This window comes from Ochotona princeps, chromosome 15 (genome assembly GCF_030435755.1).
Source record: "Ochotona princeps isolate mOchPri1 chromosome 15, mOchPri1.hap1, whole genome shotgun sequence".
NCBI classification, from domain to species: domain Eukaryota; kingdom Metazoa; phylum Chordata; class Mammalia; order Lagomorpha; family Ochotonidae; genus Ochotona; species Ochotona princeps.
In genome coordinates, this window is record NC_080846.1 from 43,544,968 (window position 1) to 43,567,486 (window position 22,519).

General features: G+C 42.9%; 1 protein-coding gene across 6 annotated transcripts in view; it reads left to right on the forward strand.

Annotated features, from left to right (window-relative positions):
• CRADD (CASP2 and RIPK1 domain containing adaptor with death domain) overlaps window positions 1-22,519 on the forward strand; it is a 257,348-nt gene that overhangs the window by 210,569 nt on the left and 24,260 nt on the right. The window lies entirely within an intron of this gene.

Sequence of the window (22,519 nt, forward strand, 5' to 3'; positions counted from 1 at the left end):
TGTCAGCAGAGCTGCCCTGCATGGGTCAAGGATGAGGATTTACTGGTGGTTGTGTGTGTGTGGTGGGGGCAGGGGTATACATGTGAGAACAGGAGAAAGGGGAAGGATGAAGAAGGGCCAGGGCTCTAACCAAGGGGCAGGAGATTGAGGGGCACCATGATTTTTTTGTGGTACCCTGACTTTCCTGTGAGGCTGCTGTGTTCATGCCTGTTGGCATGAAATGGACTTGGGAGGTGAATGTGGAGGTAAGTACGTTCACATCACGGCTGGTGCAGTATAGTGTCAAGACAACAGTCAGGCTGTGTGCAGGCCCCTGGGGACTGAAGGCGGTCCCAAGAAGACAATCTTCCAAAATGTTCAGCTGGGTTTTGGTTTTCCAGGGCAACACTTTAGCTGCTAGTCCACATCGCCGGGCCCGGCAGTGAAACCTTGAGCATCTGTTTTCCACTTCTTGAAGAGCCCCAAGAATCCCACCTAACATCTGGGTTATGTCTTGGTGGTACTTTGTTAGTAATATTTTTAACAGCAATGGGTAACTGAATTCTACTAGTATATGTGTGGTTGATGTGGTTGTATGTCTTTATTCTCTGTAATTATGTGTGCAAAGAGCATTTTAACAGTGCGTAACTGTGTACCAAGCTGATATTAAAAATGAAGATGAACATATTCAGCCAAAGGTGACCTTAATGTTTTGGGGACAGATGTGTGAGTAGAAAGACACTCAATGGGCACCAGCTCCTGTCTTGAAAGATCAGCCTCACAGGTGATCTCCTATGTGTCAGCTGCATTTGTTTTTCTTTCCTAATAGCATCCTTCAGGCCTTGGGTAATTTATGAAGAGAAGCAGTGAGGGTTTGTCCAGGATTAGAAACAACTTTCTCTACACCCTCTCATTCTCAGCCAAGGTGACACCTCCCTCCTTCAGCTTCTACCTGGAGTCCTGCTGGGAAAATCCAGTGGCTCCTCCTGGATCCTGCAGCACTTTCTCAGGATTAGTACTTGCCACAGTGTTTGTAATTAGTAGGATGTATTTTTCTTTGTTTCCCAGGAGATGATCTTTTTCCTGAAGATAGGAAACTGTGTCTTGTGGCTCCCTACAAATATTTGCTGGATGCATGCTGCTGGAGACCCAAGCAAAGGTGTACTAGAAGCATAAGTGGATTTTCTTTCTTTCTTTTTCCCTTTTGCTTTCTTCCTGGAATGAGAGGTAAATGAGGAGCTTTGGTATAAGACTGATGATGTTGTAATAATGTCTAAGTGATCTCAGCTCCAGAGTGCCTGAAACCTGCCAGCCATTCATGGTACTGCACACTACTGCAGGGTCTGAGTGATGTACCGCTCCTTAGCTTGCTGATAGCCAGGACAGGGCTAGGAAAGCAGGTGAAGAAATGCTAAGGGGTCTCTCTCGTAGGCCCAGGGAGATCTTGTGGAGCCAGCTGCCAGCCCTGCCACAGCCTCTCCAGCTTGTAACCTGCATCTCCAGCCAAGGGAACCTTGGGTCCTCTCACAGCTGTGTGGAAGAAAAAGGGACTCTTGGGAGCAGAATTCTAAGGGAGGAAGTGGGAGGATGGGGGATGGGTGAAGGCCTGTGTGACTGTTCTGTAGGTCAGTGCAGCTTTATGGGACCTCTGAACATTCTCCTGGACCATGAGAATGAGAAGTAAGAAAAACATTACTTAGAACTTCTATTACCTTTCTATCTGCTTTCTCTTAACAAACTGACACTCTTTATTGGAATGTCTTTATCTAGGAGTTCCATCATTTTGTAGATGCCTTCAGCTCCATTCTCCCTCCTTTTGGCAAGAGTAGCCCTTTCCTGGACAATGTGCAGGGTACAGTGTTGCTCTCATTGGCCCTCACAGCATCTCATTTCCCGAGACTTTTGAGTGGGACCTCTCAGTGCTCCAGAACATCCCGTAACAGGTGTCACAGACACTGTTAGCTTGTTTACAACCTACCTGAACTCTCTATGGTGGTGGTATTTGAGGTCAAGGAAGGATCAGAAGCCCTGTTTTTCTGAAGCTGCCATAGTTTGTAAAACGATAACGGTGTGACTTGATAAGGAAAATTAGGATGGACTGTGTCTGGAATCTTGAGTTCACAGATTGCCGGCACCAGGATCCAAGTCCAACTCTATGGGCAAGGGTCCTCAGATGGGCAAAATTCCGAGTCCAGGATCAAGACCTGTGGGAAAGGACCTGCATTAGGGCAACTGTTCCAGGCCACAGAACTTGTGTGCTTTGAGGATATCCTTTAGGCAGTCACGTAGTGTTTTCTGTACTTGGGTCACACAGTTGCTTACTGATCATTAAGTATTGGCTGGTTAGCACCAATATAGAATGTAGCTATCAATGTTTGTGCCACATCAATTCCTGTAATTTGACTCTCCAGGCAGGTCAATAAAAGGTTGAGGCAGTGAGCCTTCTGGGTTGGCGTGCTTCCTCAGAGAAGAGGGCTTCCCTCTGGCTGCCCATTTTTATACTCTTTATCTTATGCCTGTCTCATTTCTTGTCTGCTCAGTTATGCGTTGCCTCCCTGTCCAAATCTGCTCATGCTACGTGGATTGTGGTAAAAGTGGTACTCCCTAGCCTTAATACCAGTTTTATTTCAGAGATGAAATGCTAAACTTTAGTGCCATGAATGTTCGTGGTAGGGACTGATGATCTCTGGAAGTTTCCAGGAGTACTGCTTTTTGAAAGAAAGAACCTAGAGTAGATCAGGATGGCTTCTTGGTTTAGTGCCAGCTGTTCATCAACATCTGCTTTTTTCCTGAAATACCAGAGTACATTTTCCAGGCTTATTTGCAGTTAAGTGAGACAGGTTGAATCAATGGGATTTCTTTTTTTTATGTATACATTTTATTATTATTATTATTATTTTACAGTACAGTTTCATATTCCCTTATCCCCTCCCCAGTCCCCCCACCCGCCAGTTCCTCTATATCATTACTAACATATATTTCTTCATACTCAGTCATATGTCCATCATTGCGGGCCTAGACAATGGCAGAGAGTCCAGAATCCTATTGTCAAGATATAGTAAACAGTTTCATTGTAAGTCCATCTTTGTCTGGAAGCAGAAATGCATACCACACTACATCCTCACATCTGAATGTTAGTCTCCATTTCACAGCTACTGTACATCCCCTTAAATGAAAATTCATGTTTCAAAATCAACAATAGAAAGAAAAGAGGAAATTTACAATGCCATGAAGTAAAATGACATGTTACTAGATATGACAGTCTCCATTACACAACTACTGTACATCCCCTCAAATGAAAAGTCATGATACAAAATCAACAACAGGAAGAAAAAAGAAATTAACAACACCAGGAAGTTAAATAACATGCTATTAAATGACTAATGTGTAGCTGAAGAAATGAGAATCAAGAACCTTCTTGAAGAAAATGATGCTACCGTATGATATACGAGTCATTGAATGATTTAATCAGAAGGAAGAGATGAAACTAACAGAGAATAACAAAACCCATGTGATATAGTTTCCGCTAATCTTTGTTGAAGTGTGTCTCCTCCAGACAATAAACAGATGGGTTTTGTTTTTTAATCCAGTCTCCTAATCTATGGCGTTTGATTGAGCTTAAGCCATTTACATTCAGAGTTTAATATACATGGGTATTACGTTGGTCCTGTCATTTTAGGAATGGGTTGTTCATTGGTTTAGTCTTCTGTTGTCATTTTACTGGGATGTTCTTCCTGTTTGCCTTTGGTTTTGGTAAGTGCTATTCCTCTTCTCTGTCAAGAGAACATCTTGAAGTATCATTTGTAGGGCAGGTTTGGAAGAGGCAAATTCTTCTAGCTTTTCTTTACTGTGGGAGAATTTTATTTCATTTTCAAAGTCAAAAGAAAGCTTTGCTGGATATGTTATCCTGGGCTGACAATTTTTTTCTTTTAGAATCTGGAATATGTCACTCCATTCTCTTCTTGCCTGTAGAGTTTCCTGTGAGAGATCTCCTGTGAGCTTAATTGGCTTTCCTTTATATGTCAATTGATTTTTTTCACGTGCACATTTAAGGATCTTTTCCTTATGTTCAATTGAAGAGAGCTTGATGATCATGTGTCATGGTGAAGATCGCTTTTGATCAAGCCTGTTGGGAGTTCTGTGCCCCTCCTGGATGTTGTTTCCCAATTCTTTCTCTAGATTAGGGAAATTTTCCTTTATGATTTCATTAAATACATTCGCAAACTCAGCTTCTCTTTCTGCACCTTCTGGGACTCCCATTACTCTTATATTTGGCCTCTTAATAGTGTCTTTCAATTCTTGAATACTTTTTTTGGCCTGATCCAGCTCTGCTTCCAGCTTTTTGTTTGCTTCCCCCTGGTGACAGGAAATACCTTCCAATTCTGAGATTCTTTCTTCTGCTTGCTTCATTCTATTTTGGAGACTCTCCACTGTACTCTTAATTTGCTCTACTGTGTTCTTAATTTCTGATATACCAGCCTTGATTTGCTTTGTTACTTCCTTAAATTCTTTGAACTCTTGCATGAGCTTCTCATTGTTGATCAGAATCTTTAAAATGAGTGTTATGGATTCTGTGTGCCCCATTTTCTCGATGTCTTCCTCAGTTAACTCTGAGATTGGCATAGGGTTTTGCTCCCTTGCAGGAGAGTTTTCGGCAATATTCATTGTGCCTTTGTCTCTTCTTTTGCTCTTGATCATTGTGCTTCTGGTTAGCAGGGTCTTCTCCTTGGGGTAGGTTTCTAAGCTCTGTCACCCACAGGGCTACAATGCCATTTTACTTATTGCTGTTGATACACAACTTTTCTTGCAGCCACTTGTGCCACAACCTCCAGCGAGTTCCAGGTCTGGGTTCTTATGTCAGATTTCCACCGTGGTCTCCACAGCCCCAGCTCTTGGCTCACCACTCTCCACCTCCTGTGATACCATGCTGAGGCTACACTGTTGTCTCTGCAACCTTTCTCCCACTTTCGGTTGGAGCAGGTCCCAGGATTAGAGAGACACCAGGTGTCCTCTATAATTAGGTTGTTGGTGGCACTGATCTTGCCGGAACCTGTTGGACATTAGGTCTGGGAGCCAGACGGACCTATTTTGGCTGGTACAATGCCACAGTCAGTATTATTTTCCTGCTGGACGGCGCAATCCACTGAAGTCAGCGAGTTCTTCCAAGCTCAGCACATGCGCAGTTCACTGTTGTCCCCTGCAGTCCCAAAGCTATTGCCACACTGCCAAAAATGGCGCCTGCCGTACAACCACTAAGGTTCTTGATTTGCTGGCTGTCAGATCCGAGGGCTATCCCAGACCTGCCCTGAGTGGAACCCGTAGAATGCCACGTCGTTGCAGTTCACCCAGACAGAAATGAGCTCACTCCCAGCTCAGCGCATGCTCAGTCCTCTCCCTCGCCCTTTCGCCCTTATGCAAAAATGGCACCCAGTTCAGCTCTAGGGGGCTGACTGGACTGTGAAATCCACTCTGTTCTCGCACTGCCGGTCTGAGATCTGCTGCTCTGTCTCTGTTCCTGGTCAAATCAAACGGACGAGCAGAACGGACAGTTCTTTTTCTGGGTTCACCACCCGAGCTCCCAGTGAAAGTCCCTTCTCACCTGGTTGCTGGTGGAGTTCCGGCTGCTGTGGAGGTCAGATCGCCGTGCTGGAATATCAGACACTGCAACGACACCACACTGCTGTGTCCGCTGCTTTCCTGTGTCGGTCAGTCTCCAGGTACCCCTCTGCTGTCATTCTGTCCTTTCCTATTTCCTGAAATATGTCCTCTCTGCTTCATCCTGGTTAAATGTTTTTCCATCTGTATAAACGTGTCCTTACCCTATTCTGCCATCTTGATTCTCCATCAATGGGATTTCAGTAAAAAAATATGTGTTTCTCTGGTCCGGGCTTATGAAAACCTCTCTCTTGCCCTCTCCTTCATGTTTTTTTTTTTTCCCTTTGGGATAGCTAGGGTGGAGGCAGCTGCCAGGACAGCCTTGAAAGTTGGCAGAGCTTCCATCAGCCTACTATATCCATATAATAAATGGTGGTAGTCTCATAAGATGGCATCACATAGTGACACTGTAGTCATGTAGTCATCTCAATATGTGTACAAGTACACTGCATGCTTTGAATGGCACTAGACTATTTACTACAGTATAGCCTGCCTTGACAAATATAGTTTCTCTCCTAAAGCTATCTTACAGCCATCTTTTGGAACTAAGCATCCAAAACTACCCAAAAAACCTGTAAGTGTCTTTCCTACCCTGCCAACAAGCTGTTAGCAGGTCCTAACTCAGGAGATGTGTCTCTCCTGGTGTTCTGAGAAGCAGAAGTTCCAAATCACTTCCAGATGAAATACAAAATAAAGAAAACAAAAGAAATACTCATTTGTGGTAGACAGAATAATGTCCCCTCCAAAAATGTCCACATCTTAATTCCCAGGACCTGTAAAGATGTGACTTTATTTGTCAAAAGGGGCTATGCTGACACAATTAAGCATGGACACTGACATGGGGGGAGTATCTTGGATTATCTGGAAGGGTTCATTGTGATAAAGAAAAAAAAAAGAAAGAAAAATGGACTCGGGAGAGTAGGGGAAGCCCATGAGGTTCTGATCCACTGAAACTGGCCTTGACGCCAGAGGGCGGAGTTATGAGCCGAAGTATACAGTCTCTTGAAGCTGGAAAAATCAAGTAGTGGAACCCTCATAGTCTCTGTAAAGGAGCACAGCTTGCTGATGCCTTGGTAGTAGCTCAGTGAGACCCACATTGGGCTTCTGACGTAGGTAACTGTAGGATAATGAATTTCAACTGTCTTATGTCACTTTCGTATATGATCATTTGTTATGACAGGAATAGAAAATTGGTACATATCCCACTCATAAATTTTAAAATGGATCTATCTGTGCTTTAGTTGCATTTAAAGCCCCTTGGTGCCTAGCATCTGTCTCTGGAGCACTTGGACATCTTAATAATGCATTTTGACAAGAACAATGTGGGTGAGGATACTCTTTAGTAGCTGAAATATATCTAGACTGTAGTAATGATGCCAGACACTCAAGGGAAATTGTAAACACTTTGTCAATCATGTGTATGAGGATACATTTCAAAGTTTTTGTACAAAAGTGCAGTTAAAGTTTATGTGGTACAAAGATTTTGTTTTGTCTTGTTTTTAAAAATTTATTTCTATTAGAGTGGGAGATTTACAGAGAGAGGGAGATACATAGAGAAAGATCTTCTGTCTTCTGGTTCACCAAGCGGCCGTAACGGCCAAAGCTGAGCTGACCCGAAGCCTGGAACCTGGAACCTTCTCCAGGTCTCCCATGTGGGTGCAGGGTCCCAAGCTTTGGATTGTCGTCAGCTGCTTTCCCAGGCCACAAGCAGGAAGCTCGAGGGGAAGTGGAGCAGTTGGGATATGAACCAGCACCCATATGGGATCCCAATGCGTGCAAGGTGAGGACTTTAGCCACAAGGTTACCGTTCCAGGCCCAGTGCAAAGAATTTTTTAAATACATGAATACTTTTTTCGTAAAACACATTTTGTCTGTGCTTCTTGAGAACTCCATGTATATGAAGGTTTCAGATTTTTTTGTGTGTGCCAAAATAAACTTATCTTCTAATTTTTCTTTATGAACTTTGGAAGCACCCTCCTATGATTCCAACTATATACATGATGAAATTGCGTTACCAGGTCGATCAGCAGCATCTGAGGGTAATTTCTTGGTTTTCATCTGTACATTCTGGCAAGTGTTGAAATCTTCACACTATGTGAGATTTGATTGGAACTGGTGAAGTTTCTGTGTCCCAGGAGAATCATGAAATGTGGCCCTGGGTCTCTGCTGGAGTCTTGGTCTACTTGTCAGAATGTACTGCTAATGCTGTGGTCAGACCCTTGGGCAAGCAACACAATTAAGATTTTGTTTGCTTCTAAATCACCACCCTTCCTCTACTGTTGAAATGTGGCTAGCTGCTTCATCTCTCAATTAGAGTACCATTCTTCTAGTTCACACCCAGCAGAACATTTGGAAAGTAAAACCTCATGGCCAGGCAGGAGAAAGGGGGAACGAAGGAAGAGAGGAAGCAAGCACACGGTTAGGAACCAAAAGCTGAAAGAAAGACCTAGATTCTGGTTGCACCCTGCACTTTTGGTGGACTTAGTATTTGACCTTGCGTTTGACTCCTTGCTTCTTAACTTCCCAGAACTGCAGAAAGTGATTAACAATGCCTGCTGCACAAAGGTGGCAAGAATTATAAATAGTAGTTAGGGATAATGAGTAAGCCAAGTATAACAGCTACTCCTGTTAAGATTTCTCAGAATACATTAAATTTTCTTTGAAGAGCTATGATTAGTTCAATAAGTCACTTTAGAGGTAAGTCCCAGTTATCTTTGGGTACTAAATATTCTTAATACTACAATGATCTTTTTTGGACTTACAATACAGTTCTGAAGATCAAATCATATCATCCTTATAAATAATCTCTTAGGTTTTTTTACTATACTACTGTACATGGCTCTCTTGTAATTTATATAGATTTCAGCCTTACTCCGAAGTCAAATGAGGTACAAAAAATGTTTTAAATAATTTTCTGTTACCATATACATGGTACAGCTCTGCAGTAACAAAAAAGGGAGTGTCATCAAATAAAGGATAGAAAATTATTTTGAAGGCATATATATAGCCTAATTCATTTGTTTTTGTTTTTTAAATGTAATGAATGTAATTATTAAATGACTTCATTCATGTTTATCTAAAATAATTTCAGTCAGGAAGGCAGTGCCTTGAGCCTTTCTCTAGGTAATATTTAAGTCATTTAGGGCTGCCATGCAACCATAAAACTTGACATGTATGAATTGTAAGATTTCTTATGTGGAGTGGTACAAAGAATGCTACTGACACTGAAAAACTCTCAGGCAGTATATAAAAAAAGAGTATATATAGACTTTGAGGCTGTAGAGCTTAATTTTTCTGAATGTTCTGCATGCTCTTGTAGCTCTAGAAAGTTTACTTGAAGATGGCTGGCACTGAGACTGCTGGGATAGATCATGGTGTGATAAAGACTTTGTATAGGAGGATCATGGAGTGAGCAGATGAGACAGACGAGAGAAAGAATGGGTTACTGCATTTGGATGCTGCAGGTGGGGTGTTTGAGTCACTGAAGCTGAGTGCAGGCAGTTATTTCCAGCAGAAGTGGAGGAGCTTCCCCAAGACAACAGGCCCAGACTACTCATGGTCTCCACCCCCTTGCTCCCTAGTCTGCCCATCACTTTATAATCTGGGGCGTTGATTAAGGATCTGCTGTGTGCTACCAGAGATACTCATGTAATCACAGAATTTCTCACTTGTGAAGTTAAGGAGCAGGGAGATGTAGAGACAGAAAATTAGCAAATCTATGAGGACACAAAAAGTAGAGGAAAGTGCTATGGTGCAAATTTAGAGAGATGATTGGGCTTTTGCCCCAAGTTGGCTGGTCAGAAATGGCTTCTAAGAGAAAATAACCTTTAATGCAAGGCCTAAAGTCATCCATATAAAAATCTGTCTGTTTATCAGTCAACAGGTATTTATGAAAATCTGCTGGGTTCTAGATAGTGGGTATTTGGGTTCTATCAGGAAAACCATAAAAGATTCTCACCTGTGACCTTACACTCTAGGTAGCTGGGAAGGAGCATAGACAATAAGCAATTATGTTATAAATAAGTATATCGATGATATATTAGCAGGTAGTGTTACTAAAAAAAGAAGAAACGATGTGGAGCAAGCTAAGGAGAACAGTTAGCACCAGATGGTATGTGATTTTTAATTAGGATGGCTGGCTTGGGTGCCCTGAGAGTGAAAACTTGAATGAGGTAGTGGAGTTAGCCGAACATCAAGAACCATATGAAGGCAGAGCCAGCCTTCTTATGGCAGGGAACAGGAAGAAGGTGATGACAGAGTAGTTAAATTAAGGGGTTAGTATTAGAACAAGAGGTCAGAGATCTCACTAGAGGTTATATCATCCAGACCTAGAATGTCACTGGGGGGATTTTGCATTTTTCTCTCCAAGGATTATCTGGAGCTATGGCAATCTTTGAGTCAAAGGTTGACCTGATCTGACAGAGGATTTCACAGGGTCCCTCTGGCTGCCCTGTAGAAAACAGATACGTAGGAGCAAGCATAAAAGAGCAAACCTATTAGAAGGTTAAGCAATCCAGGTCCAAGATGGGAATGATTTGGACCAGGTGCTGATAGTGGAGGTGGTGAGATTAGAGTCTGGATGTGTGTGTGTGTACACAAATGCATATAATTACATAGATTACAAGGACAGATGCCTATGTGGACCACTGATTAGGGTGGGGAGGGTTGAAGAATGGGGGAAAATGAATGAGACAATTGTTTCCAAAAAAATTTTTTTTCTTCCTGTATCTAGAGGAAGAGGGGAGAACGGGGGAGGGCTGCTCCCAAAGCCTAACCTTATCAGTACCTGGAGATGTGGGATGGCCACTCAGTGTCTTCCTAGGTTCATAGTGTAGCACATGCTCCAAGGGTACTGCTTAAGCGGTTTCAATAGTTCTGAAATACTGTTAATTTTGTTGCTGCAAGGATGAGGAAATCCTTTCAAGGTCCATTGGCTGACATAGTCCACCTTAGAGTCTTCACTCACCCAGATACTTGCTGTCAAACCTTGGCTGGGAGAGTTGTCCAATTTGTTCTGCTATCTGGATGCATTTTGAAGGTACAGCCATTACGGTCTCCTGACAGATTGGAGCAGGATGTGCCAGAAGGCAGAGACAAGTTCTTTTATTTAGGGTCAAGCACTTGGGAGGATAGAATTGCTGCTGCAGAGATGGGAAGGCCTGTAATGAAACATGTCTTCAATGCAATTGAACCTAGGAGAAAGCTTCTTAGGCACAAGGAAAACTGATCCTTTCTCTTGCTCTTCAACAAGTGTTATTCAATTTTATACATCAAACCATGCCGAACTCCACTTGCACATGAATTTTTAAAAGATTTATTTATTTTTTCTTGTAAAGACAGATATACAGAGAGAAGGAGAGACAGAGAAAAAGGTCTTCCATCCATTGGTTCACTCACCAAGTGGCCACAATGGAGCTGAGCTGATTCGATCCAAAGCCAGGAGCCAGGATCTTCTTCCAGGTCTCCCATGCAGGTGCAGGGTCCCAAGGCTTTGGGCCATCCTCAACTGCCTTCCCAGGCGACAAGCAGGAAGCTGGATGGGAAGTGGAGTTGCTGGGATATGAACCGGTGCCCATATGGGATCCTGGCACATTCGAGGCGAAGAGTTTAGCTGCTAGGCCACTGCATCAAGCTCTCTCTTCATTCTTAAAATTTTAGTTGGTTCTTATTTTTTTATGAATCTGATGTCTTTTTGGACCTTTTAAAATAAGTTGTTCTGCTTATTTTAGCTTAGAGATCCCTTTTAGATTTTCTTTACTTTCAAGGCTATTTAGCAGTGTATATGAGAATTGTAGAGACTGTATTATGTCACTAAGGTAGGTGAAAGAAATATTATCTACTAGGGAATTTAGATTCAAATTCTATACTTGTTTTGTTTATAGACATCATGAACAAATAGTGTAAGATGTGTGTCTTGAACCCGGTGCGGTAGCCTAATGGTTAAAGTCCTTGCCTTGCATGTACCGGGATCCTATATAGGCGCTGGTTCATATCCCAGCTGCTCCACTTCCTACCCACCTCCCTGCTTGTGACCTGGGAAAGCAGTAGAAGGTGGCCCAAAGCCTTGGGACCCTGCACCCACATGGGAGACCCAGAATAGGCTCTTGGCTCCTGGCTTTGAGTTGGTTCAGCTCTGGCCATTGTGGCCACTTGGTGAGTGAACCAATGGATGGAAGACCTTTTTCTCTGTCTCTCCTTCTCTCTGTAAATCTGACTTTCCAATTAAAAAAAAAAAAATCTTAGAAAACGTGTGTCTGTTTCCTAGAATTAATTTGATATAGAGAAATTCCATTTTCTTAGTTCTGAAAACAAGAATAAAATTGAGGCTCAAGTTATACCATGGATTTTGTTTTTAATTTTTGGCAAAAGCTAAGGAAACCATAAGATTAAGTCATGATACAGCATGTAGATGACCTGGAAAATGTTTTTGCCCTTAGGAAAGTGGATATTTCAACTTACTTATTGTGGTTATACTTCTTTTCCAAGTATTCTATATTCCAAGAAATTAGTGGTTAAATCTTACTGCAATATTGTTTTCTCCCCACTGATTTTAGTAACTTTAGTCTTTAGAATTTTAAAAACATTAGTGTTTCGCTGAAATAAATTGAAGTCAAAAAGTTGGGTGTTGAAACTTCAATTTCTATTATAAAATCTTTGGCTTAAATTTGATATTTCCTATTATCTTGAAAAAATAGGATAACGAGAACTCTGTGATGGGGTTGAGAGGTGTGACTTATGAGACCTGCATTGTTCCTCAGAAGCTGGGAACAGGATGAAGGAGTAGGGTTTTAAGAGTCCACACTAACATTACCTGTCCAAAGCAGCCCAGAGCTCAGAGAGTCACAGAGTTGAAGACAAGTCAGAGTCTTCCAAAGAACACTGGGTATCAAGACGTGGAAACTGGGATCACTCAGGTGACCAAAGAGCAAAACACAGACTAGTATAAACTCGAGAGGGACAGGCAGCTTGGGAGCTGTGAGATGACTGGCAGTACCCTGAAAATTGGAATGGCTGGGCACATATGCATGAGCTGGTCACCGTGGCTTAACCCAACAGGTGTGCTGTGTGAAAGAGAATTAAGACATGCACACATGAGCTATTGATTCTTACTCAACATAAGGACACTCTCCCTTGATGACTTCAGTTTTGTTACTAGGCCCTAGGAATTCTGTGTTCTGCAATTGTGTTTGAAGGAAAGGAGGATGAAGTAAGGTAGTACATGTTTTCTATCTAGATCTGTTTTGTCAATTAGATCTGATGTCATATGTAATCTTTAGGGCTGAATGTGTTATATCTTCAGCACATTGATTCTAAACAGGCCAGATTCCCCATAATTTACAAATTAGGTTTTTAAAGTTCAGAGTTATCAGTAACACTGGTTATTTACCACATTTCATCATGGAATTTGGTTCACAAAACTCATAAAGGAATGATGACTGTATCTAATACAATATACATTGTTTTATTTTACATTAATTTTGCCATTTAAATAGCTTTCATTCATCTCTACATTAGTTTCATAGAGGAAGGAAGGAAAATATTGACAACAGTGTACATAGACAAATACTTCAAGAGACCTTATCATCAGGGTATCCTGATTGGCCAAGTTAAGTATTCAATTCTTTGCATAAGTAAAAGCAAAGTTACTTAAAGATATCCAACTACTCTTTCCTCCCACTGTGTACCCACCTCATGTTTTAAGGAGCCCAGTGAGACTAGAAGAGTGGACGAGTGATGCCCTTCAGGATTTCTCTTGGTGGTGTCTTACCCAACCAGCTCTTTGTGACTTTGGTTAATACATTTCCAGCACCTGTTCACCTGTGCGTAAATTACTGCCACTGAGTAGCTGAATTCCATGAATGTCATCATAACTCTCCAGGTTGTCCCTCAGGAACCCTAACCTCAGACTGACCAAATTCCTCTGATGGCCTGGGAGGCAGACCACACTAACTTTTGTAAGCATGAAGTCTTTCCAAAGAGTTCTTTAAAAAAAGTAAAATGAGAAAAGGATGTGTGTGTGTGTGTGTGTCTATCTACCCGAAAGGCAGAATGACAAAGAAACAGATCTTCTGTCCACTGGCTCAGCTCTCAAATGGCCTCAACAGCCAGGTCTGGGCCAGGCCAAAACCAGAAGCCAGGAACTCCATCTGAGTTTCTTACATAGGTGACAGGGTCCCAAGCACTTGGATCATCATCACTGCTTTCCCAGGCACAATAGCAAGAAGTTGGGTTAGAAGCAGAGTGTCCAGAACTCAAACCAGCTCTCAGATATAAGATGACAGCATTTCATACCACAGCTTAACTCACAACACTGGACTGTGATGAAGCATTTTTATTTGATTGTTTTTATGAATTTTGACTGCTACTGCAAAGCATATTTATAAGCATTTTAATGTAGAAATGCTATCATATAATAAATTTGGTCCTCCAGGAAAATGTACCAGATTTATCTTTTGCTGTATATATGCCTGTACCCCAGGGAGTGTGACTGCCTCAGTTTGAAAAACATGGGAATATAAAAAATTATACTGGATTGGGGATGAAGATATTCGGGTTCTAGATCTATGTTTACTACAAATTGTATGACCTTGGACAAATTATTTGGCCTATTAGTCTCCTGTTTTTTAAGTAAATGAGAAGGACATGAATGGGCAGACCATGTCATCACAAAATCCATACTTTCTACCATGCTCTAGCAGCAAGGAATCTTCAGGGCCAGAGCTGGGATTCCTGATAGGCTCATGGCTGCATCTTATAAACTGTAAAGTCCAGTGCACAGAACTTTGTGTCCTTTCCCTCTTTGCTACCTCATAATTATGGTAAGAATTTATTATTATTGAATGGATGAATGGGCCTCTTGGCATTGCTGGTTTATACACAATTCTTCTCTGTTCCTATGCAAATAGAAATATACACCACATCACCCCTGACAGTGATGGCTGTGGCCATCACATTTCCATGACTGTAGTCTGTTATCATGTGCAACGGTCTTATCCCTTCTCTCCAAACTCTGTCATCCCTGCCACCTCTACAAGTAGCAAAGAAATAGCTCTTCTAGTTTTCTCAGCCAGCAGCTTAACAATTGTCTAAACTCCTTGAAAAGATGACTGTCAGTGAAGAGCCATGCTTCTAGGCTGTTCAGATTGCTCCAGAAAGTGCAGCCCCTAAAGCATCCAGTCATGTGAACCATGGGAACAGGCATCACTCCTCTTTTAAGCTTCTTAATCCATTTCTCTAGGCTGCACCAAATTGTGCTTCCCCTTGAGGTAGGACATCTTGTGCCCTGTTTGAAAGCTGGTATGGCTAACTTGGCTGGAATTGCTGAGAGGAGAGGACAGAAAGAGAAAAAGAACTGATGTATCTTAAGAATAGGCCCTTTGCAAATGCAGCAATGCTGAATGTTTATTACTGTGTGGCAAATATCACTGCTCACCTTCCAGGTAATAGAATGGTCTCCAAATCATGCCTCAAGGTCATAAAAGATGACTTCAGAAGTTCATGAGAAAATGGTACTTACAGGTTTTAAGATTACAATGCCTGCATACATATCAGAGTACCTGTACGTTCAGCACTTGACTCTGGCACCTGACTTCCAACTTCCTGTTAATGCAGACCCTGTCTCAAATAAGTGAGTTACTGTTACTACTTGGGAAAACTGGATTTGAGTTTCCAGCTTAAGCCTCGGACCCTAAGTAGCGCCATTTCAGGCATTTGGGAAGTGAATTAGCACATGGGATTGGGGGAGAGAATGGTGAAGATCCATCAATACTAAGTAAGTACAGGCTAGGCTTCCAACCCAGTCCTAGCCTTGGGTCCAGGCTAGCCACCCCCACTAATCTCATCACGGCCTGGCTTTCCTCCCAACATCTAAGCTGCATGTTGTGACAATCAGATAACTGAGGGACAGGCTTATTTGGATTTTTGCCAGGTTGAGAATGAGGAATGTCTCAGACCACCTGAAAAGTACAACGTGGAAATTGCTTGGTCTTGAGCTAAAGATGTGGAAATTTTGTCGCTTAGTTAGCTTACAGGTGTGAGTCTGTGACAGCTTTAGTGGTTACTGGCCAATGGGGATGCCAGGGATTTTGTCCACAGCCTTCCTTCCTCGAACTGCCAGCTGCTGGGCTCCTCGTTGTTTGAAGCCTTGACTTTAGAAACCCGATGCTGGAGCCTTGGGTTAGTACAGAAGGTCCTGGTTTGACTTTAGGTGTTGGTATTTACAGTGGTGTGAAATTGATAGGTGTTAAGTGGAAACCCTACTTTGTTGTTCTTTGCTGCTCTAACAATATGCAGTGTCATACTTCCTCCTGATTACCCCTCAGGGCAGTGTTGCTAAGCTGGGATGTGTGGTAGATTAGGGGTTTGAAATTCATTGAATTGTGATGTTATCAATAAATGACCATTTTATCAGGACTTAATCCCAACTGTGAGTCCAGTAGCATCTGCATTTGCATTATTGGATGTGCTATTAAGGAGTGGCAGTACAAAGCGAAGTGAGAGTGAGCTGACTGCAGTTCAGATTGCATTAAGCTACCGCTTCCCTCCTTCCCCTGTATCTGCTCCCTGCCAGAGTCACAGAGGAGTGCCGTGCAGCTCCTCCTCAGAGTTGTGTCAGAGGAGGGAAGGGAGAAGTAACCCTCTGGTTCAGGGACAGGAGGAAAGTCACAAAGCTGTGCTTTAGAACATTCCCAAATGCCTGGCTTTATACTTCAGACAGACATAAATACACAGTCAGAAGAACTGGCTGCAGGCACTTGTGTCATTGAAAGACCCAGCTGCACGGAACCCGAGATCGCTGGAAAGGCCGTGCAGGATCACCAGCTTTATTGCCATGTCAACCCAAATTGAATTCCAGCATAACCTCTCGTTCTGCTGTAGGTTATTGGACTTATTGGAGCTCAGTTTTGTCCCCTGAATAACAGGTATAAAGTACATACCCAGAAGGGCTACAGGACAAGTAAGCAACAGAAGGCATGGTGATTTCTTACAAAGCTAAATCTGATCTTATTATGTAATCTAGTCAGTGCACTCCTAGGTATTTCTCAGTTTAGTTGTAAACTTATGCTCCTCAAATAAGCCTGCACATTAATGTTTGTAGCAGCTCTGTACATAATTGCCTAAAATTGGAAGCAACCAGTGCACTTACATAATTAAATGAATAAGCCAAGGTGAAAAGAAACCAGTCTGCAAAAGTTCCCGATTCCAACCGTGTGACATTCTTGGAAATGCAAAGCTGGGGACACAGCAGAAGGGTCTTGTGGTAACCAGGAGCTTAAGGGAAGGGAGTGAAGGATGAAAAGAAGAAGCCAAAGGGTTTTGGAACAAACCATTGTGTATGATTCTATAATGATGACTACATGATAGTGTGCATTTGTCCACACCTATGGATTGCAAAATACAAAGAGTGAACTCTAATGGAAACTGTAGAAAATCCCCCCAAGGATATTCTGAAAATATTAAGTGAAACAATCTATGTAGACCACCTAAACTAGTAACTAGCACATGCGGGGCTCTGATGAATGGTGAGTATTCTATTATTTTCTTACTCTTCATTCCAAACATGTGTTTTTGACATAGATTCTATTTGGGTTAGGTGTGTGCATTGTAATTAAAAGTGACGTTAGTGTTTAAAAATCTAACTGGTTACCAAGTGAGAATCAGCTATCCTTTATAACTGTTGATGGGTTCAAAGAAATGTATATTTTTCTCTGCTGCCTGTCCTGTGCAAAGCTAATGGTAGTTTGTTGCCAGTTCCTAGGAAAGCAAACTCTGGCTCATGCATGAGTTTTATTTTAGTCACCATGATTTATAGTTGGTGTAAAACTTGGGTCTGGATTTGGTTAGTTGTAATGCAATTGCAGTATGCTGCATCTTGAGTTGATTTTTGTCAGATCCTGTATTGTTATGTAAAACACTGACTTGAATCAAGAACTGCCCCAGTAGTGTACCCTTATTTGTCCTACAGGAAGTTTTTCCTCTTTTGTGTCAGAGTTTTCTTTCTTTCTGATTTTTTTAAATGTTTAAATTAGTGTAGGAAGAAATGACAGGAAATGTAAATCTAAGTGACACCTTAAATCATAAAGGATTACATCATAAAGCATTAAAACAGTGCACAGAAAAGCTTGTCAACATTTACTAGAGCAGGATGGATCGTATAATTAAATAAGCACTACCACCTATTTGTAACTGGAAATCACATGTGTCAGAGTCCCTTTCCTTTTCTTCCTGGATGCTGAGAATCTAGCCATGCCAAAACATCCAAAGAGTCCCAGTCCAGCAAGATTTGGCCCCAGTGCGACAATGAGGAAGTGGTCAGGAACACACAATATGCTGTCTTGGGGCTTCAACAGAGCACTAAAAACTACACGTTACATTTATGTCCTTATCTTTCACCTTCTGGCTTGGCAGCTTTTCTTGGCTCAGTTCAGACACTAGATTACAACTAACCAGAGAAAATTGGAACAGAGACTTCCTGTCTCTTTCCATAGTCTTCTCTTTTCCCTTTTACATGTCTGAGGCTATCCTGTCTCACATGTTCACATTATACATGCTTGTTGAAGAAGTCTTGCAGCCCAGTTGAGTTTGCCTCATCTGTCCCAGTTGCTCTATGTTTTTGGTTGAGTTTTCCATCTCTTTAATTGGGTATGTATGATGGCTAATCAAAGCAGAGGAGGCACTTGCCAAGGCTCTTTGAGCAGTAAGGGAACATTGATTTAAGGAACTGTGTGGGACTGAGCAAGGAAAGGAGGCAGGATGAGCTGAGTTACCTAGTAAAGAAGGATCAGAAGGCATTTCTGGGGAGTGTGAGAACAGATTGGAATCCAGGGCACATCAGGATTTTCCCCTCTGCTGAGCACATTGCGCTGAGAAGAGGATGGATTTGAACCCAAGGAGTATTGCTCCCAGACTGAAAGCCCAGGCTGAGGGGTGCAGGCAGTGCAGGGCAGGCAGAAGAAGCAGAGCTGCTTGTCTGAACCTGGTGGCCAGAAGAGGTTTCCTGGTCGTTTACTGATGAATTCTCTGGTCTGACTGTGCCAGCCACCGCAAGCCATGCTTTGGGGCTGGCTGCAAGCAAATCATTTTCCTGTATCAGCTGTCATTCAAACAAGACCCAGTATTTTGGCATGAGCAGCTTGTTCCTGCTGAGGACACACACTCTGCTGTGGGGAGTAGAAGAATGGTAGAGGAATCCTCCCAGGACCTGACTAGATCTCCCACTCTGAAATCACCAGCAGGGTGTGCAGCAGGAGGTGGGAAGCAGAGAGGGAGAGGAGCCGCATGCATCTTTTGTTCCTGGGGATTTGGAATGATGTAGGTAGAATCCACATTCTACCCAAAATACACAAGTGGGATCAACCAGTGGGAATCCAGCCTGGTGGTAATTTCACTTGTTTGAAAGATCAAAATATTCCCTCTGTCTCCTTCCCAAATCCTGGAAGCCCACATGGGCTACAAAGGTGGAGGCATGGAAAGTACACTGCGGTTCTTGTCAGAAGTGTGGCACTGGGGACAACCTCTGGCAGAAATTTTGCATCTCCTAGAGAAAGCATGGAGCTGGTCAAAATTCTGAAGCCAGCAGGCAGCAGGTGTGAGTTCTCCACCTCCATTTGCCACCAATTCTAAGTATCTGGCTGCTGTTGTCAGGTAAGGATAATGCGGAACCCCTCAGACATCAGGTTACTGTTTCAGATTGGAGGTGACTTGTTTTCCCTGAAGAACTTTGCTTCCAGTACATTATCATCTCTCTCAGCCTGATCTGAATTTATAGGTCCTCAAGCTGACAACCCCAGGGAGATAGTGAACAGAACACTCCTGAACAAATCTCACTGTTGAGGCGGTTGCCAGCGATCCACTTCAGCAGAAGTCCTCCAACACCACTTTTTGATAACTTGAAATGTTACAGAACCAACTAGATAGATTACTGTTGAAAAGTCCTATATTTAAATTTGTGGAAGTGATATAAAAGAGTTCTCCCCTTTTCCACCTCCCTGCCCCCTACTCCCTGGGGGAAGCTACTTGTGGGAGGAAGCTCCTTACTACCAGTTGGCCTTCCTAAGGATTCCATTTCCTGCACAGGGCTGTGGGCATCCCCTGCCTTCAGCTTAGGTGCCCGTCCTCATCAGTCTTGTTGACCTGTTAATGGGTGGGTGGTGGGGAAGCCAGCTGAGGGGAGAGCAATGCAGGTGTTGCTGGATTGGAAAGATCTACACTCCCCAGAGAGTAAAGGACCAGGAGCTCCACAGTGACACAGAGCAAGTGTGCCCAGACCCCTGGCAGGGAGCAGAGAGTGGGTATTCCCTGTCCCCTATCTGCCCCCGAGGAATTGAACATGAAGGAAAGCTGAGGGGTGGGAGAGGTAGAGGCATGGGAGGAGAGCTCTGCCCCAGGCAAATACCCCAGAGAGATGAAGCGGGACTGAAAGGCCCAGGAGAAGTGGCCTGGCCCCAGAGCAGCCACGCTGTGACACAGGGCCAGTGGTATCATTCAGAGCAGCCAAGTTAGGTGCCTTCCAGCTTCAGGGCTGTGATGTAGAGTCAGTGCTGGCAAGGGTCTGCAGCAAGAAGGAACAATTAGCCAATTCGTTTTGCAAACACTTCTGTCGACGAGGCCAGCTTTTTACAAAATAAGCCCTTTTCCCTTAAATAGGATTGTGACAGATAAAAGTATATTCCCAACCAACTCATGTTATCCACATGGGCAGACCTGTTATCCCTACTTGGCCTGCCCTGTTCGTATATGAGGGCTTGCTTTGTGTGTTTGCTCTTGGCAATTTTATAAAGAGTTCAGAAGGAGTAAACACAGGGGCCTAGTTCCTGCCCTTCATCCAAAAGAGAGGACTCATTCATACAGTCCAAGCCAGCAAACTTCAATGATCCAAGAGCAGGAAAATAAGGCTAATGTGGGGGAGGGGCACCGAGAAACCATTTTAGGTGAGGAACAGTGGGGTTTAGTGTGAAAGACGGAAGGCACTGGAGTAGCCATGAAGGCATACAAGGTGGCACTGTCAAGGTCGCATGTCTTTCTCTAGGTCATGTACTGGATTATGAGCCATCTTGTGGCTTCTGACTCCCTTCTTTCTCTACTGAATCATATCTCTTAGTTGAAGACTAAACAGGAGCATACTGTGCAACTTGGTTAGTTGGTCTTCCGGCTGTGATTGCTAGCCAGTGTGCCCTTGGTTATTCTTGCTTAGATCTGTGGCCACATGAAAATTTAAACACATGGCCTGGAGGGTGAAGATGGCCTTCTGTGAATATTACCTGTTCTTCACGAGACTGTGGCCCAAAGAAGAAAAGTGGGGAAAGAGGGGGGGATTTAAATGGACAGGGAAAGCAAAATGTGGACAGCATTTGAGAGTGGCAAAGCCTCTTTCTTACAATGTGACAAGAGGGTGGGGAGACAACTGAACTGACACGTACCTTTTCAGGGATGTGGAAATTGAGATGTAGACAGCGATGAGTCAGCAACAGGAAAAAAAGACTGGAGGGAAAAATCTTTGGGTGCCGTCTTCCATACCACACTGCCACTCCCTCAGGATTGCCATGGCCAGATCCATCTCTGAGAAAAGGGACTTTTACGATTTGCCTTAGGGAACAATGGCATTAACCCACCAAGAGGAACTTGAGTGAACCCACAGTCCCAGAGCCTTGAGACGCATGGGAAACAACTCCTTGTGTTCTTTGGGAAGGAGGCTGCATCGTGCCATAGGGAAATGAGCCTTGACAAACACCAGGCCCTCCCTGGTACTGCTTCCTCTTTGTACCACAGTGAATCATTGTCATGCAGCCAAGAGACAAGTCTACAGGTCATGAGTGACTCTAGATCTCTTCCTGGTGGTGATCCTGGGCTCTGTGGCCATAGGCTATTTAGGGTGAGGATAAGGGTGTGCTGGGACAAGTTCCCCAAGAGGAGTCAGGGAGGAATCGCAGTGTAACATGCATGTATGTTTTGGGGTTTATCCCTATTGGATTAGCCTCCTTTTAAGCTTTCTCTGGAGTCAAGCAATGTTTTGTGATACAAAGTATTTCTTCCTTTATCTGTTTTCAAGTGTATCTGGGAGCTCTGACATATATTAACATACATGATTAAGCCCATGTCATTAGAATAATGTGTCAGTAAGAGAAATACTTTCCTTTAGACATGGATCTAGAAATAAAATTCTCAGATCTCTGAGTCATTGCTCAAAAATGGAAATCAGATTTATGATTTCAGGGACTGTCATCTCCTTACAACAGCAGGGTAATGATCATGATGATTTATGCAAACGAAATGTACTCATTGAAGAATTGGCTCACGTTGTTGATTTTATTTCTAGAATCTCAGATGCCTTTGCCTGTTTTCCTTCCTTACAAAAGCTATCAAAAGAGTGAGTAATGGATCAATAACTGACATCTTCCAATTTCACTCCTTACCCTTGGAAAAACATTTTTTACATTACTTCCTTTTTTTATTACCTTTGCTGGTATTTCCATGAATTGGTTGAATCAACAGAAATGGAAAGCTTTCTTTCTTCTTATAAGAATTCAGTGCCAGTAAGTTCTTTCAGTCAGAGGATGCTTGTTATAATATCTTTTCAGTCCAGGCAGTTATTTATCTGGAGGGTCAATCCATTGCTATTTCTCTCTGTGTCTCACTTTGTCCTTTTAGAAGTGAGCCTTTCACTTTGCCTGTGGTTCATGCAGAAATGACGATAGTGATTATGTGGAGAGTGCAAAGAGAGTTGACAAGTAGTAATGGAGGTGAAGTATGGAGTAGTGATTCATCAGAGGAGAAGGAAGTGAGGCTGTTGGAGTGGGTGACTTTAAAACATTGTGATACATGGAGCTCCTGTCCTAGGAACCCAGAGGCGAAGTTATCAGCTGACAGACAGGCTATGGGCAAAGCA